Raw genomic sequence first — 15,626 nt, forward strand, 5'->3', positions numbered from 1 at the left:
TGTTATCTCTCTATTTCTCATCAAGCTTTGTGTGCATCTAGTCTTTAAGTCTAAGACTGAGTTGCTCAAGTTGATTTGTGCTCTTTACCTCTCTCTGGCGTTGTGAATGTTTGTGTTTGGTGTGTGTGTGGCTATTTTGCATTCCACTCTCTTTGTGCGTTTGAGGACAAGGAGATATCACGTGCGTCCTAGTTCGCATCTACAACTAGGTGGTGCCCCTTTTCTTGTTTGGTTTCTGGCTGTGGGTTGTTGTTGTCTCTGATTGTGCTTGTCCCAACCCCAATTGAGCAGCACGGGAGCCTCGAAGGGTGTTTTAGAGGCCGCTCTTCTTTTTGCCCGCCTCAGACCGCCTCAAATTGGCGCCCCCACTAAGGACGGCTTGTGTATGTTTTGTGTAGGATCAACCTTTAGCATAATCAAGTAGCTTGCATGAATCACGAGAATTTGTATGATCCCTTCATTCCCATTGCAAGGAAATAGGTACACATAATTGTTAGTACTAAGTTGCAATTTCAACGTGTAATTCGTAGAATTTTAGGTCCTCTAAGGTTGGCAGAGATAAACGCATCAGTAAATGCTTTTATTTTGCCTCTTATTAGGTACGACCTTAGTTTGGACGTCTATATTTTTGTTTTGTTTTAAGCATTAGGTAATGCATAGACAATGGATAATGGCCCAAGAATAGAGGTTTTCCCCTTTCATTTCACTCCACACATTAAATAAACATTGCAATTAGTAGAAAAATCCATTTTCAACAACGTATGGTGTTCATGTTTGGTGCCCAAAGAGTAGGAGAAATTCTCGCATCACCAAACCCTGTCATCCTGTCTCTTATTGATTATCATAGGTCATTTGATGTGAATATTTTTATTTTGTTGTAGAATAGATTGCAACTTAGAAAACATTATTGTGTAAATTTTTTAAAGAAAGAAAAACAAAAACGTGTTGTCACTTTGAAACCGATTCAATGGAGGCCCAACGCCAAATGTCCGGATATCCTCTTTTCTTTGGAGAGCCTGGAGAGGATGCATAATAATTTTTAGAAAATTTCAAGATGTCTTGTCGTATCAAGAGGATAGTAACTGATCAAGAACGCGTAGAGATGTTTGAAGTGGTCCTTAGGAAAGATGCTAGCACTTGGTTTGACTCGTTGCCTGAGGAAGTTAAAGGGAATTACATGGAAGTTGTGAATCATTTCAAGAGATACTTCTTTGATCCCCAAAACACTCAAAAACTATGGCAAGACATTGTTTCTCATAAGCAAAAAGACTTAGATGACTACTACTTGTATAAGCAAGAGTTTCTACGTCTTTGGGCTCTATGGATACGAAATGTTGCTAACCCTGGTGATGGTGAAGAATTTCTAAAGAAGGAGAGGTTCATAGCCGGACTCTTTCCTGACCTTAAGGTAAAAGTTGAGGCAGGTCCACCTGCTACCTTTGATGTAGCTGAAACTAGGGCTGCTGAGAAATATAGGAAACTCAAGTGCTTAAGGGGGGAGGTTTCAATAGAAGGTCTTAGACCCAAAGGTAAGTCACAAGCATCAACATCTAAAGAGATTCCTGAGGTACCGGCGGAAGTGATTGAGAAGTTAAATGAATCTTTAAGCAGCCTGTCAATTCACCTTGCACAAGCTGTAGGTCCAAAGCGACAAGCAAAGAAGTCTGAAGAGCGAGATCCACGACCTAGGAGAGTCTTTCAATGTTGGAATTGCGGAGAGTCTGGACATGGGATGTATAATTTTCCTTCGCCCCGTGGGGAGCCAGGGAGACCTAACTTGAATTACCCAGTGATGAATGTAGGTGAAGGAACTGGTCAACAACCAAGGCTTCTACAAAGGCCAAATGGAGCAAGACCACCTCCACAAGGAGTGGAAGGAGTTCCACCTTTGCCAGATCCAAATGTGCATGTGGTAGAGGCGACAAACTCAAATAAGGTTGACATGGAAGCAAATGGCATTAAGCGTGGCCGAGGAAAAGGTAAAGAGAAAGAAGGTGTCACATCACAGAGTGACCATGGACGAGGAAAGAAGGCAAAGGAGACCAAGGAATCTAAGAGGACTCGACGTCGTATCAATCTCCAAGACTTCCCTCTTGGACATGGTATGGCTCCATACAACCTATTGTAAGACGTGAGAGGTAAGGGTCCTGATATCTCATGGCCTCAGTTTCTTGCATTATTCCCACAAGTTAGGAAGGATTTAACGAAGGCAGTTAGCACTAGGACAAAGATAAAAGAGAGTGTTTCTGTCGTAGAAATTTCACATGCTAAAATGAATGAGGATATTACACATGTGCTAGATTGTTACATCAAAGGAAGATTGGTTAGGAAAGGTCTAGTGGATGGGGGTGCACAAATTTGCATCATGACAGAGGGACTCATGCAAAAACTAGGCATGCACATCCATGAGACACCTGAAATTAAAGTCAAGATGGCAAACAATAGAAAAGCTAGGTGTGTAGGCATTTGTAAAAATGTTTTTGTAGAGGCCTTTGGCATTAAGAAGGCAGTGGATTTTTATGTTATGTCTACCAAAGGAAATGGTTACCCATTTATCCTAGGGAGACCATGGCTAATGAAAATGCGAGCTTTGCAGGATTGGGAGATTGGAAAGCTAATTTGCAGGAATGACAATGATAAGAAGGTTGTCTTTGACATGAAGGAGCAACTTCAAGAGGAGCTCCATGAAGAATCATCTCAAAGTGAGACGGAGGAAGGCTGGACCGATAGCACTTCAGAAGGAGAAAGTACCAGCAGCATTACTGAAGAGGAGTCTTCCATCGAAGTCATGGGGGTAAGGTTTAATCCAAACAACCAAGAGACCTCTTGCCCAAGTTTGGAAGAGATAGGTTCCCAAGAGAACCAAAATGTCCAAGATGAAGGAATGTTAGAAGGTATATTGTCTACAACACTTACAAAGAACGAAAGAGAGGAGTTCAAATGTGTGCTAAGGAAATTTCCTAGGATTTTTGCTAAAGACTACACCGATGTGCGTGGAGTAGAGGATGTTCAACACAAAATTGAGTTGAAGCCAGAGGCCACACCTTGGGGTTGTTATGCTTTTAGAGTCATGCCATTTGGACTAACAAATGCTCCTGCAACTTTCCAACGCTTCATGAACATGGTGTTTCAAGCATTCTTTGGAAAGTCCATTAGGGTTTTCATTGATGATTTTTGCATTTATAGCTCAAAATCATTGCATCTACAAAGGGTAGAAGAAGGTTTAAAGAAGCTCTATGACATGGGAGGTCAACTCAACCCCGACAAATGTCACATAGGTGAGGATGAAGTGATATTGCTTGGTCACAAGGTTTCCTATAAAGGCATTGAGGTGGATCCTTCAAAGGCAAAGGCTCTTATTGAGCTCCCATCACCCAAGAATCTCAAAGAGGTCATCTCATTCATTCAAAAGGTGAAGTATATGTCACGCTTCATTCACTTAGCCTTGGAGTTACTTCACCCTTTGCAAAAGTTGACACAACAAGTAGAATTTGCATGGTCTGATGATCTTGAAGAGTACTTTTGTAACATTAAAGTCATTTTGTCAGAGCTACCAACACTCATGCCTCCTTGTTGGGAGTACACATTCTTTGTTAGCTCTAGTGTTGGGAAGGAAACAATTGGTGCAGTTTTATTACAACAAGATCCCCACAGTACCAGGATGGGACCCATCTACTTTGCTAGTAGGGTCATGAATTCTTTGGAGAGAGGCTACACGGAGGCAGAACTCATGATGCTGTCTCTCATGTTTGCGGTGAGAAAGTTTAGATCCTACCTACTACCAAAACCTTTTGTAATTCTCACTGCAGAAAATTTGTTCCCTTGGGTGTCATCTCAAAGGAATCTTAGTACTAGGATCTCAAAGTGGATTATGGAGTTGCAAGAGTTTCAATACTCTTTCAAAGTAGAAGATAGTGTGCATGCACAATTGGCAGGGATCTTACTTATAGGGTACATGAGAAGGAAATTAAGGTGCCTGAAGTAAAGACCCTACCATTGCCACCACCTAAAAGTATCCTAATGCTTTTACCTTGTTCTTTGATGGAGCTTTTCGACGAGTCACAGGAAAAGCAGGGGGAGGGCTAGTGTTGCTCAACCCAAGTGGAGAGGTGGTCATGAAAGAGAAGGTCAATCTACCAGGTTCAACTAGCAAAAATGAAGCAAAATACGACACACTACTTCATGGTTTAAAGATATGCATTGGCCAAGATATACAACGTCTCATGGTAAAACGTGATGCACTTCTCATTGTGAAGCAAATTTTAGGCATTTGGGCATGCAAGAATGAAAGCCTAAGGACAAAAGTTTATGCCGTTCATAGATTGTTTAATCAATTTGAAGAAGTACAACTATATCATATTCCTAGGAAATAGAATGAAGATGCTGATTTACTTGCATAGCAAGTAGTTACATGTGTTGAAAAAGAAGTGCAGGTCATCATGGTGGCAGCAACTATCAAGCAACCAAGATACCAGGGATTGGAGTCATTGACTCCCATTATTAGCTACATTTTGGAGGGTGAGTTTCCACAAGACTTCACGAAGGCTCAGAAGAGGAGACTCATGAAAAAAGCAAGCGCGTATCTCTTTCTAGAAGGATCCCTCTATCAAAGAGTGAAGGATCAAGTGTGCAAAAGAGTACCAACTATTAAGGAAATTCCAGCCATTCTAAAAGGTTTGCATGAAGAGGCATGTGGTGGTAATTTTGTACAAGAGTTAACTGTGAAGAAGATTTTGCTTGCGGGGTATGTTTGGCCAAGTCTGCATGTGGATGTCCAACATTGGTGTAAAAGTTGTTACAATTGTCAGATTAATGGAAACAAGGATCTGTTACATGGTCCACGTCAGTTAGTCCTTGCAAATGGTCCATTTGAAAAATGGGGCATTGATGCTATGGATCCATTGCCTAGGACTAAAAATGGGAAATCGTATATCTTGGTGGCCATAGACTACATGACGAGATGGGTAGAAGCACAAAGTGTGGCAAAGGTAAATGAGAGGACAGTGAGAAAATTTGTCTACACTCACATTTGTTGTAGATTTGGCACACCTTTGGAGATTGTTTTTGATAATGGTCCAGGGTTTAGAAAGGGCTTGCTTACAGAAGTCTCTGATGAACTTCACATTCTACATCGTCATAGTACACCCTACTATCCCCAATCCAATGGTCTGGTAGAAAAAGCTAATGGTGTCATTGCAGGCATCATTAGAAAGATGGTGAGAAACAAGACAAAGTTGTGGGATGACTTCTTGATGGTGCCTTGTGGGCGTATCGAACCACATATAGGGAAGCCACGGAGTTCACACCATTTCACTTGGTCTATGGTCAAGAGGCTTTACAACCAATTGAGCTCAACATTCCAACAATGCGACTTCATGGCAAAGCAGCACAAGATGATCAAGAAGCATGGATGGATCGACTTCTTACCTTAGCTGAGCTTGAGTGGAAAAGAGAAGCAGCATATGAGTGCTACAAGAGGAAAGCTACGCAGGCGAAGGAGAAGCTTGACAAGAAACTAAAAGACAAAGGCATCAATGAAGGAGATCTTGTGCTAAGGTATGACAATCGACTCGAAAATTGTTTTGATGCCAAATTTGAAACTAGATGGCAGGGGCCATACATAGTTAAGAAGGTTTTCAATTCAAGTTACTATCAACTTATGGACTTGAATGGGAAAGAGCACTCCAGGAAGGTAAACGGGTATCGCTTGAAGCCTTATTTGAGTCACCTTCTACCAAAGGATCTACCAAATATCTGTCAAAGGGCAGATGTCTCATGTAAGCATTGTTACATGAAGCATGAGTGTAACTCCAGCCAAAATTCTGAGGGGCCAAACAATGAAGATCTCGTCAAGGACTCTGCAGCACTCTCTTTGCAAAAGATGCTCTATGATGGTACATGAATATACCATCATCCTGGGGGAGGGCTAATGATAGCCATTTTTCGGCTTTCCATAATTTCCATAGTAAGCTACCTCACCTTATCAAATCACTCAAACATTTTGGTTATCCCTACCATTTCACTGTACATAGGCGTGTGTGAGTTAGGGGACTTTTCCCATATCTTCTTAAAAACCCTCAATTAGCTAGTCACTGGGCTAGTTGAGCCAAAAAATAAAAAATATAAAAAATATAAATATATTATGGCCCATTTGTGTGTAAATATTTCATTGTATATATGGCCTAAATATAAGGATTTTTCATAATTATTTTGGTATTTATTTAAATATTTATACTTAGGTGTGTGTTATTTATGCTATGTACATTGACTCACCATTACCATATTTTTTTCTTACCATTTTGCATACTCTTTATTCCATATAAAAATAATTTCATGCAAGCTTCTTTTATTTTTGGTGTAACTCCATCCCAATAAAAATCCAAAAAAACTAGTTTATTTGATGTGTATATTTTTTCACTATTGTCATTTTTTCCTTCTTACGTCTATTATCTATTACTCTCATAAATTAGACCACAAAAAATATTCATCTTTTTATGGTAGACTTATAATGAGAGAGATTTATTTTGACCCCTTTATATTTTTTCCACCTACATTATTTATATTTGACATGTATATATTTTTTTAGACCCCTCAATATTTAATTTTCTTAGTTGTACTATTCACTTATATCATAATCTCAACAATATCTTCAATTATAGACCTACCAAATAAGGTCAAGGGTATGTGGCATACATGCATGCACCATGGGGAGCTCACTCTTGGAGGTATTCAAAAGAATCATCCAAAGAAGGACCTCACAAGGACCTTGTGCAGTGGAAAAAATAGTCGGTTTTGTTGAATTTTTAAAGATCACATGCTCCTCGAATTTGAAAAGGTGATACAAACAAAAGTTGTAGCTAGTGAGCTGAAATTTCACCTCAAATTTATTCATATTTTTTTGAGCTACGAGATATGATCTATGATTTTATTGGTGGACCCTAGTTTGCCCATGCTATGCACCACACTCCCTCTTCCACTTTATCATTTTCCTCTTTCACACACACTCCTCCCTCTCCTTCCCACTCCTAAACCTGCAACTCCCATGTCCTAATTCACCCTCTTCACCATTGCCACTTATCTCGCACCTCCATAGCCTTCATCCTCCATTTCTACACCCTATGTGTCCCCCTTTCTCTCTACATATATGTCCATATTACCATACCCTCTTCAGCTTTGTAAAGAACTTCAAAAAATCAGGAAAAATCCAAGTTTGACCTCTGCAAATGAAGGATTTTATCATGAATATTCCAAGGTTTGAAGATAACATAGCTTCATCGACATGTGCAACTTCGCCATGCTGACCGCTTCTTCTTCCGGTGTTGTAAAGAGGTGAATGTCAACTTCTCCAAAGCTTCAACCTCTCTTTACAAGCTCATCCCTTCTCTAAATTTTCTCATCATATATCTCACCATTTGGTGAATGATTTTGTAAATATTTTGTAGTGATAATTACTAACTACTAACCACTAACCTTATTGTAAAATGCACCCTCTACTAGAGTAGGCACTCCTAAATTATTCACTTAATCCTCTCTCCTTTCATCCTCAATAATTCTCTTACCTTGAGCCCACATCCATGTGACTCAAAGGATAAGAGAGGCCCACCCTCATTTTTAAAAAAATAAGAATTTGCATAATCTTTGATTTCTTCAAATAAACTTGATTAGGCCTAATCCTAATCGGGGCTTCTAAAACCTATAAATACAGCCCTTGTCTCCCTTGTAAATCATCACATGATCACACTACACCACACCATTCTCAACACATAACACACCACTCTTCAAGCCTAGTTGTGTAGAGTGCGTGCATCGTGAGTGCTCTATTCCATCATTACACATAGGTGCATAGAGAAGCTTGAAGTTAGTTATGCCATCTAGAGGAGTGGAGCGTATGCCATACTCTTCACCACACTTGTAGCCTACTCTTGTGCATAAATAAGATTTATAGTTTTGGGTGCAATTGTATGCTGCAACGACGACTCTTCTCTCCAAATTGACTTGATAAGTTGGCTCAGCAGGTAGGTTGGGGTATTTATCATGGATTCTTCAAGGCGTGTTCTACCTGTGATAATTATATCAAAGGATTTTGGATTAATTTACTATTTTTCTCCTTTTCAATTTGTCCTAAAAACATAGTAATTCTGCTAAAGTAATTAGGTAAATTATCTATATGAGCTTGACATAATTATCACACGTTTTCTATCATATAATTAATCTTTGATATATAAGTCAAAGAAATTTGAAGCAATGTACTAATTTCTCACTTTTAATTTGTCCTAAAACTAGAGTATTTATAATAGAGTAATTAGGTAAATTAATTATCTAAGCTTGAAATAATTATTATGGATTTTCTAACATATAATTACCTCTGATAAATAACTCAAATCAATTTGAAGCAATTTACTAATTTTCCCCTCTTAATTTGTCCTAAAAACAAACTATTTCTGCTAAAGTAAGTAGATAAATTAGTTATCTGAGCTTGACATAAATATCACAGGTTTCTAACATATATTTGACCTCTGATAAATAACTCAAATCAATTTGAATCAATTTACTAATTTTCCCTGTTTAATTTGTCCTAAAAACAGAGTGTTTTTGCTAAAGTAATTAGGTAAATTAATTATCTGAGCTTGAAATAATTATCATGGGTTCCTGAACATATAATTAACCTTTAATAAATAACTCAAAACATTCTGAATCAGTTTGAATGTTTTTCCCTTTAAGTTTCTCTAAAACACAGTGTAATTCTGCCTAATTAATTATGAAAATTACTCAAAAAATTATAGGATAATTTTTCTCGATTAATGATTGTCTAATGCAGCTCTAATAATTATCTCAACTTAATTAATATATTTCCCATTAATTTATGGTTAATTTGGATAATTTCAGCTCTAATATGATAGGATAATTAATTAGCTTAATATTCCCAAGCTTAATTACAACAATCAGTAGAGAATATTTAATTAAAATAGGATTTATGAGTATATATAGTCCTAATCTTTAATTTATTAAGAAAATAGATTAATCTAACTTTGCTAATTAAGAAGGATTATGCTAATTACCGTTTAAGTTAATCAACTAGAGCTTAATCTCTAGTGATTTTTGTGTAGCGGTCTCTCTAGATGAGAGAGAGAGTGTGTCAAGGCTCTGAGTCTGTCCGAAATTGTGAAGCAAGGGTCATATTTATAGGTTTCTGGGCACTCACAGGCTGGAAAGTGGCAGTAACTTGCATCCCAAGCAGCCCTATAGGTCAAAAAATGCCCTCTGCTGCTAAATCTAGTCTTAGAGAGTTCATCATTACCCCACACAGCCCCCCTCAGCTTCCAGAATCTATTTTTACTATTTTCACTTATTTTTAATGATGAAAATTGGAAATATTAGTAATTTCTAGAGCCTTAGGATAAGAAGTCTTTGTTAATAATAATTACTGAAACCATCCAATTTTTCTTAACTACTTGAATTCCTAGTGTAACCTTTTAGGGCCCGTAACTTTTTCAGATTTTATCGAAATTCTATTGTGAAAATTTCAAGCGCAGGGTTTCCTGTGCTTAAGATTCCAAAAATACCAATATTTGCCATGGTCGGACAATTCTACATTGATTTTTCAATAATCATATTAGTTGAATTAAGCTTTATACAATCTTTAAGGTTTTAGAAACTGGAAACCTTACAATCACCCCAACTTAAGAATTTGAGATGCCCTCATCTCAACCGAAATTGGGAAAATCTTTGAGAAGAGAAATTCAGCCTCCCAAGTGGCATCTTCGAAGGGATAACCTTTCCACTTTACCAAATGTTACTGATTACTCTAACAGTTCTTTCTAGTTTTTGGTCGGAGTTACTTGCTAGCCAATTTTCCCTCAAGAAACTCTTAGTGTTGAGCCCATCTTAAAAACCTTTAGAAACCATTCGTATCATCTCAAAAATATGGTTAAATCAATTCCATAAAAGTTCCATATATCCACCTTGTCAACATGAACGCGCTCGGTCTAGCTGATCATTCAGAGCAATCAGCATTCAACAAATATCATGTATTTCAGCTTTGCCAATCCAAACGCGCTCGATGTGTTCTTGCCATTCTGAGCAATCTGCGTTCGGCACAAGCTTCCACCATTGCACCAGAGATACCCCCTCTGTGCTCTAACCTGGTTGACCAACAATATGTAGAAGGGTTTTAAGAAGTATCATACCAAGAGTTATTTTTGGCTTCCTATTAGTCTCGTACCTTAATACTTTCATATCTAGGTCATTTTCTAAGGAAGGTTATCGTGTGCACAAGAATGTGAGTTGGTTTCTTGATAACTATCTCATTTCTAAGATTCAAAATTTTCCTTCCTAACGAGAACCTCTTTATCATTTGCTAGATCTACCTTTGATTTCTTGATTGAATACTAACTTAACTTTAGATTCATTAAGTACTTTTGGAGAAGAAAATCATGTATACCATTACAATATATAAGTAACTCAAGTTTCTACATTATTGATTTATAGTGGTTTACAAAGCTCTAAGATTGCTAACTATGGCCAAGCGAGTGGCTCTTTTATCTTTCTTATTCATAAGGTTGGTTCTCCTATGATTTCATAAGATCTGGCTCCTCTTGCTCTTCCTCTACCTCATCCTCCATTTCTACCTCCTCTTACATTATCTCCATGATTTTGAGGAATGGCTCTAGCAGTAGTTCGAGTGTTTTGCTCTTCAGGACAGTTATTTCTATAGTGCCCCATTTGATTGCATCCATAGCACCTAATGTTTGGGAAGGTCTGCTCCAGGTTTACTACTGTAGATAGTCCACGTTGTTGGTATCCTTGGTTGAAAGTTCCCGTGGCTCTTTCCATAAAGTTATTAAATCCATTATAGTTCCTTATGGAGTTAGTTCCTTCGGCTGCAAGAGGCTTAGCCCTGAGAAGGGCATCCTATATTGATGTAGGCCTCATGGCTTCAAGACGTGTACTCAAGGGTGTGTTGAGGCCTTGACAGAAACGGGCAATTTGTTGCTCCATGGTCATCTGGGAGCATAGCGTCGTAAAGACACAAAATTGGTGTAGTACTCCTCTAATGAAAGTCGTAGATTGCGTAGACCAAAGAACTCGTTCATCTTGATAGCCTGATGTGCAGGAGGCAGATAACGTTCTTCGATTGCCTGCTTCATTTTCTCCCAAGATGGATTACTCGTGCGATTATCTCTGCAGTGTTGCCTCCACCAAATTTTGGCATCTCCACTAAGACGGAACATACCCAACATTGTTTGGTTTTCTAGAGCAATTCCTGCAGCTTTGAAATAGTCTAGCATCTAGCCACGCTTCGGCATCTCGCTCTAAATTGGGTCCCTCTCCTTTGAAAGTAGGGAGTTGAACTTGCTTTAGTAGTAATTTTTTCTCTTGACTAACAGTGTAAAGTCTATTTACGCGAGTATTTCCCTGAGATTGAATTAGTGGAATTTAGTACCAGATGAATTCTCTCTTACTTATTCTTTTAACCTATCTCATACTCAAAACTTTTGCACACAGGATGAAGCCCGGGGAGGTCACCTAATAAAAATATAACCTATCACGTGAGTTCAACAGAATGGTATTGAAAGTTCTTGAAACTTACAGATATATATATACAAAAGGACATTATTTTTTTAGATTTAAAAAAACTTATAGATTTTAAAAGAAAAAGGTACATTATATTCCTAACAAAATTAACAGATAAGGGGTTTTACAAACACACGTGATATGGTAGTTTTACACATAATGAACCCCCCGAGCCTGACCAGCTGATCCTCCAAGTGGAAGGAGAAATTCTCTTATCTAGCCACTTCATCACGCTTTTTCGCATTGAATAGTGTTGGGATAGGCAAGCTCTCATAAACCTTACGTTGAAATCCATGGATTTGTAATAGGCTTGACGGAAATCTTCCTGCAAAGAAAGGGGATAATTCTCTTTCTTTCTTTCTCTCCCTCTTTTTAATCAAATATCTCTTTACTCGAATTCATCAAGATCACTTATTTCAACCTAGCACCTTAACTTTTTCCTAGGTCCAAAACTTTAATTAACACACGCTCTGATACCACTTGTAAGGTCCCAACATGCCAATACCAAGATCGGGATGGGATCCTTGACAAGTCTCTAGGTCCGATAAAAATCAGAGTCTCTAAACAAAAAAAAATTCCAAGGAATAGACCTTTACCATTGACAATGACTTGGGTCTATAGCCTTAGAAGAAGACCTAGTCTTGTCTCACAACGGAAATGGGGCAACGTAATAAAAGTCCAAAAAACTATTTTGGCCCTATATCTTCCACAAATTGGGCTAAGGTATCCTCAACCAACGTTTTTTTCCCCCTAACAGATGTGAGGGCACAGCCGCTGCTGGTGGACTCCTCTTCCAAGTGAAGAAGTTTTCTAAACGTTTTAGTGCATAGGGATGGATAGTTACTTGACTAATCAAGTCCACCCGTCTATGATTGACAACCTTAGTCAATCCCCACTTACCACCCCGCACTCACACATGATTCTTTTGTTTTGTAATTACTATCACATAGTTTAGCATTTAAAATAATGGTTTCTTTTAACGTTCCGTCAGAGTAATTCCTTCAATCAAGTATCAAAGACAGCATTGAAAAGCATTCTTTTAGCAAATAGACATCTTTAAACTTAAGACAGGGTACTGTCAATCAAAACATTGTCCATAATAACCATGACCAGTACTCCTCTTATCTCAAGACCACCTAAGGGTGAAAAAAATGGCACCCACTCCTTATGCATAATCCGGAGTGGATAAACCCCCACCCAAGGTTCCGGGTACCCATACACCAAACCAGTTGCCCATACAACCAGGCAACTCCCCTAGGATAAAAAAACGGTATACTAACTTCTGTAGAAACATCAAGACATGACACAGAGTAGAAACTCAACGTTCATGGAGGTAACCGACTTATCCGTGGCTGGAAAGCCAATCATTATCATCAAAATATACCAAGGAGTCGGAGGTGTCTTGAGACAAGCTGTCTTAAAGATGATCAATCATATCTTTCCTAATTCAACCAATTTTAACCCAAACAATTTTTTCCTACATTATAAACAATGCACGCTGGAAGTTACCCTCCATTTTTGGTCAATTATTTCTTTTCTTATTTGTACTCACTCCTTACGTATGCAATGCTAACTTAAAACTGAACTTTAAAAGATTTAATTGAACAAAATAGAAATCCACCTGGGACTGCTCGGCCATCTCTTGCTGCGCTGGAGACTGCAAACTTTCCTCCGTCGGCCTATGGCTAGGCCCAACCTCATGGTCATTAGTGTCTTTATTTTTTTGTTGCTAATATCCTCTTCCTTGGTAAGAGGATTTCCTTTGATTCTCTTTGGAGCCATTTCGGCAACCTTATAAAAAGACTTAATCAATTAGAGGTTTAATTGAACAATTTCTTTTCTTCCTTTTTACCCAAAAATAAAGATTTTTGGAGTAAGTAAGTATCCTTGATAGTTAATCGGATGAGATATTCCTCCGGTAACTTCCTTGTACTATAAGTAATTTTCCATAATTACCATTTAATTTGGGAATCCCTTTAACTAGGTTTATCCTTAATCTATATTCCATTTTAGCCTTAGTGATTTATAAATTTCTATAGGCTAATGGATTACTCACCCTAAATTTTGATTGAATATGTTCTATCTTTAGAAATTTTCATAAATTTGATTTATAACCTTTCTCTCCTATACTTATGGTCTAATTTACGCAAAATTTTTCTGATAGTAATTTGTTATACTAACCATCGATGCTGAGGTAATTTTCCCAACCTTCAATAGTGATTTTGAACCTAAGGTATTTATTTGGTAATTAGATAAATTCATTCACTAATTTTATTTCTCTATTTTATAAGCAAAATCGGTTACTTTTAATGAAGATAAGTATTTAAACTATTTATCTGAGGTTGGGGTATTTATCATGGATTCCTCAAGGTGTGTTCTACCTTTGATAATTACATCAAAGGATTTTGGATTAATCTACTATTTTCCCCCTTTTTAATTTGTCCTAAAAACAGAGTCATTATGCTGGACATAATTATCACAGGTTTCCTAACATATAATTAACCTCTAATAAACAACTCAAAGAAATTTGAATCAATTTACTAATTTTCCCTTTTAATTTGTACTAAAAATAGAGTATCTCTACAAAAGTAATTAGGTAAATTAATTATCTGAGCTTGACATAATTATCACGGGTTTCTTAACAAATAATTAACCTTTGATAAATAACTCAAAGCAATTTGAATCAATTTACTAATTTCTTCCTTTTAATTTGTCCCAAAATCATACTATTTTTGTTAAAGTAATTAGTTAAATTAATTATTTGAGCTTGACATAATTATCACTGGGTTTCTAACATTTAATTAACCGATGATAAATAACTCAAAGAATTTTGAATAAATTTACTAAAATCCCCTATTTAATTTGTCCTTACAACAGAGTGTTTCTGCTAAAGTAATTAGGTAAATTAATTATCTGAGCTTGACATAATTATCACCAGTTCCCTAACATATAATTAAACTTTGATAAATAACTCAAAACATTTTGAATCACTTAGATTATTTTCTCTTTTAATTTTCTCTAAAAATAGTGTAATTCTGCTTAATTAATTATGAAAATTACTCATAAAATTACAAAATAAAAATCCTAGCTTAATGACTGTCTAATGCAGCTCTGATAATTATCTCAACTTAATCTAAAATTAATCAATATATTTCCCATTAATTTATGTTTAATTTGGATAATTTCAATCCTAATATGATAGGATAATTAATTAGCTTAATATTCCCAAGCTTAATTACAACAATCAGCAGAGAATATTTAATTAATAGAGGATTTATGAGTATACATAGTCCTAATCTTTAATTTATTAAGAAAATAGATTAATCTAGCATTGCTAATTAAGAAAGATTAGGCTAATTATCGTTTAAGTTAATCAACTAGAGCTTAATCTCTAGTGATTTTTGCATAGCGATCTCTCTAAATGAGAGAGATTGTGTCAAGGCTCCGAGTCTGTCCGAAATTGTGAAGCAAGGGTCATACTTATAGGTTTCTGGGCACTCACAGGCTGGAAAATTGCAGTAGCTTGCATCCCAAGCAGCCCTACACGTCAAAAAATGCCCCTTGCTGCTAAATCTAGTCTAGAAGAGTTCATCATTACCCCACATAGTCCTCCTCAGCTTCTAGAATCGATTTTTACTATTTTCACTTATTTTTAATGATGAAAATTGGAAATATCAGTAATTTCTAGAACCTTAAGATAATAAAGTCTTTGTTAATAATAATTACTGAAACCATTTAGTTTTTCTTAACTAATTGAATTCCTAGTGTAACCTTTCAGGGTCCGTAACTTTTCCAGATTTTATCAGAATTCTATTCTGAAAATTTCTAGCCCGCGGTTTGTTGTGCTTAAGATTCCAAAAATACCAATATTTGTCATGGTTGGACAATTCTACATTGATTTTTCAATAATCATATCAGTTGAATTAAGATTTATACAATCTTTAAGGTTTCAGAAACTGGAAACCTTACAAGAGGCAACAATTTAGCAATTTGTTGCCTACATACAACAACATCAGACTGCACACAACAATTGTATTTGTATGAGCGGATAT

The sequence above is a fragment of the Adiantum capillus-veneris genome, chromosome 16 (genome assembly GCF_014529385.1).
Source record: "Adiantum capillus-veneris isolate H3 chromosome 16, ASM1452938v2, whole genome shotgun sequence".
In the NCBI taxonomy this organism is placed as follows: Eukaryota; Viridiplantae; Streptophyta; class Polypodiopsida; order Polypodiales; family Pteridaceae; genus Adiantum; species Adiantum capillus-veneris.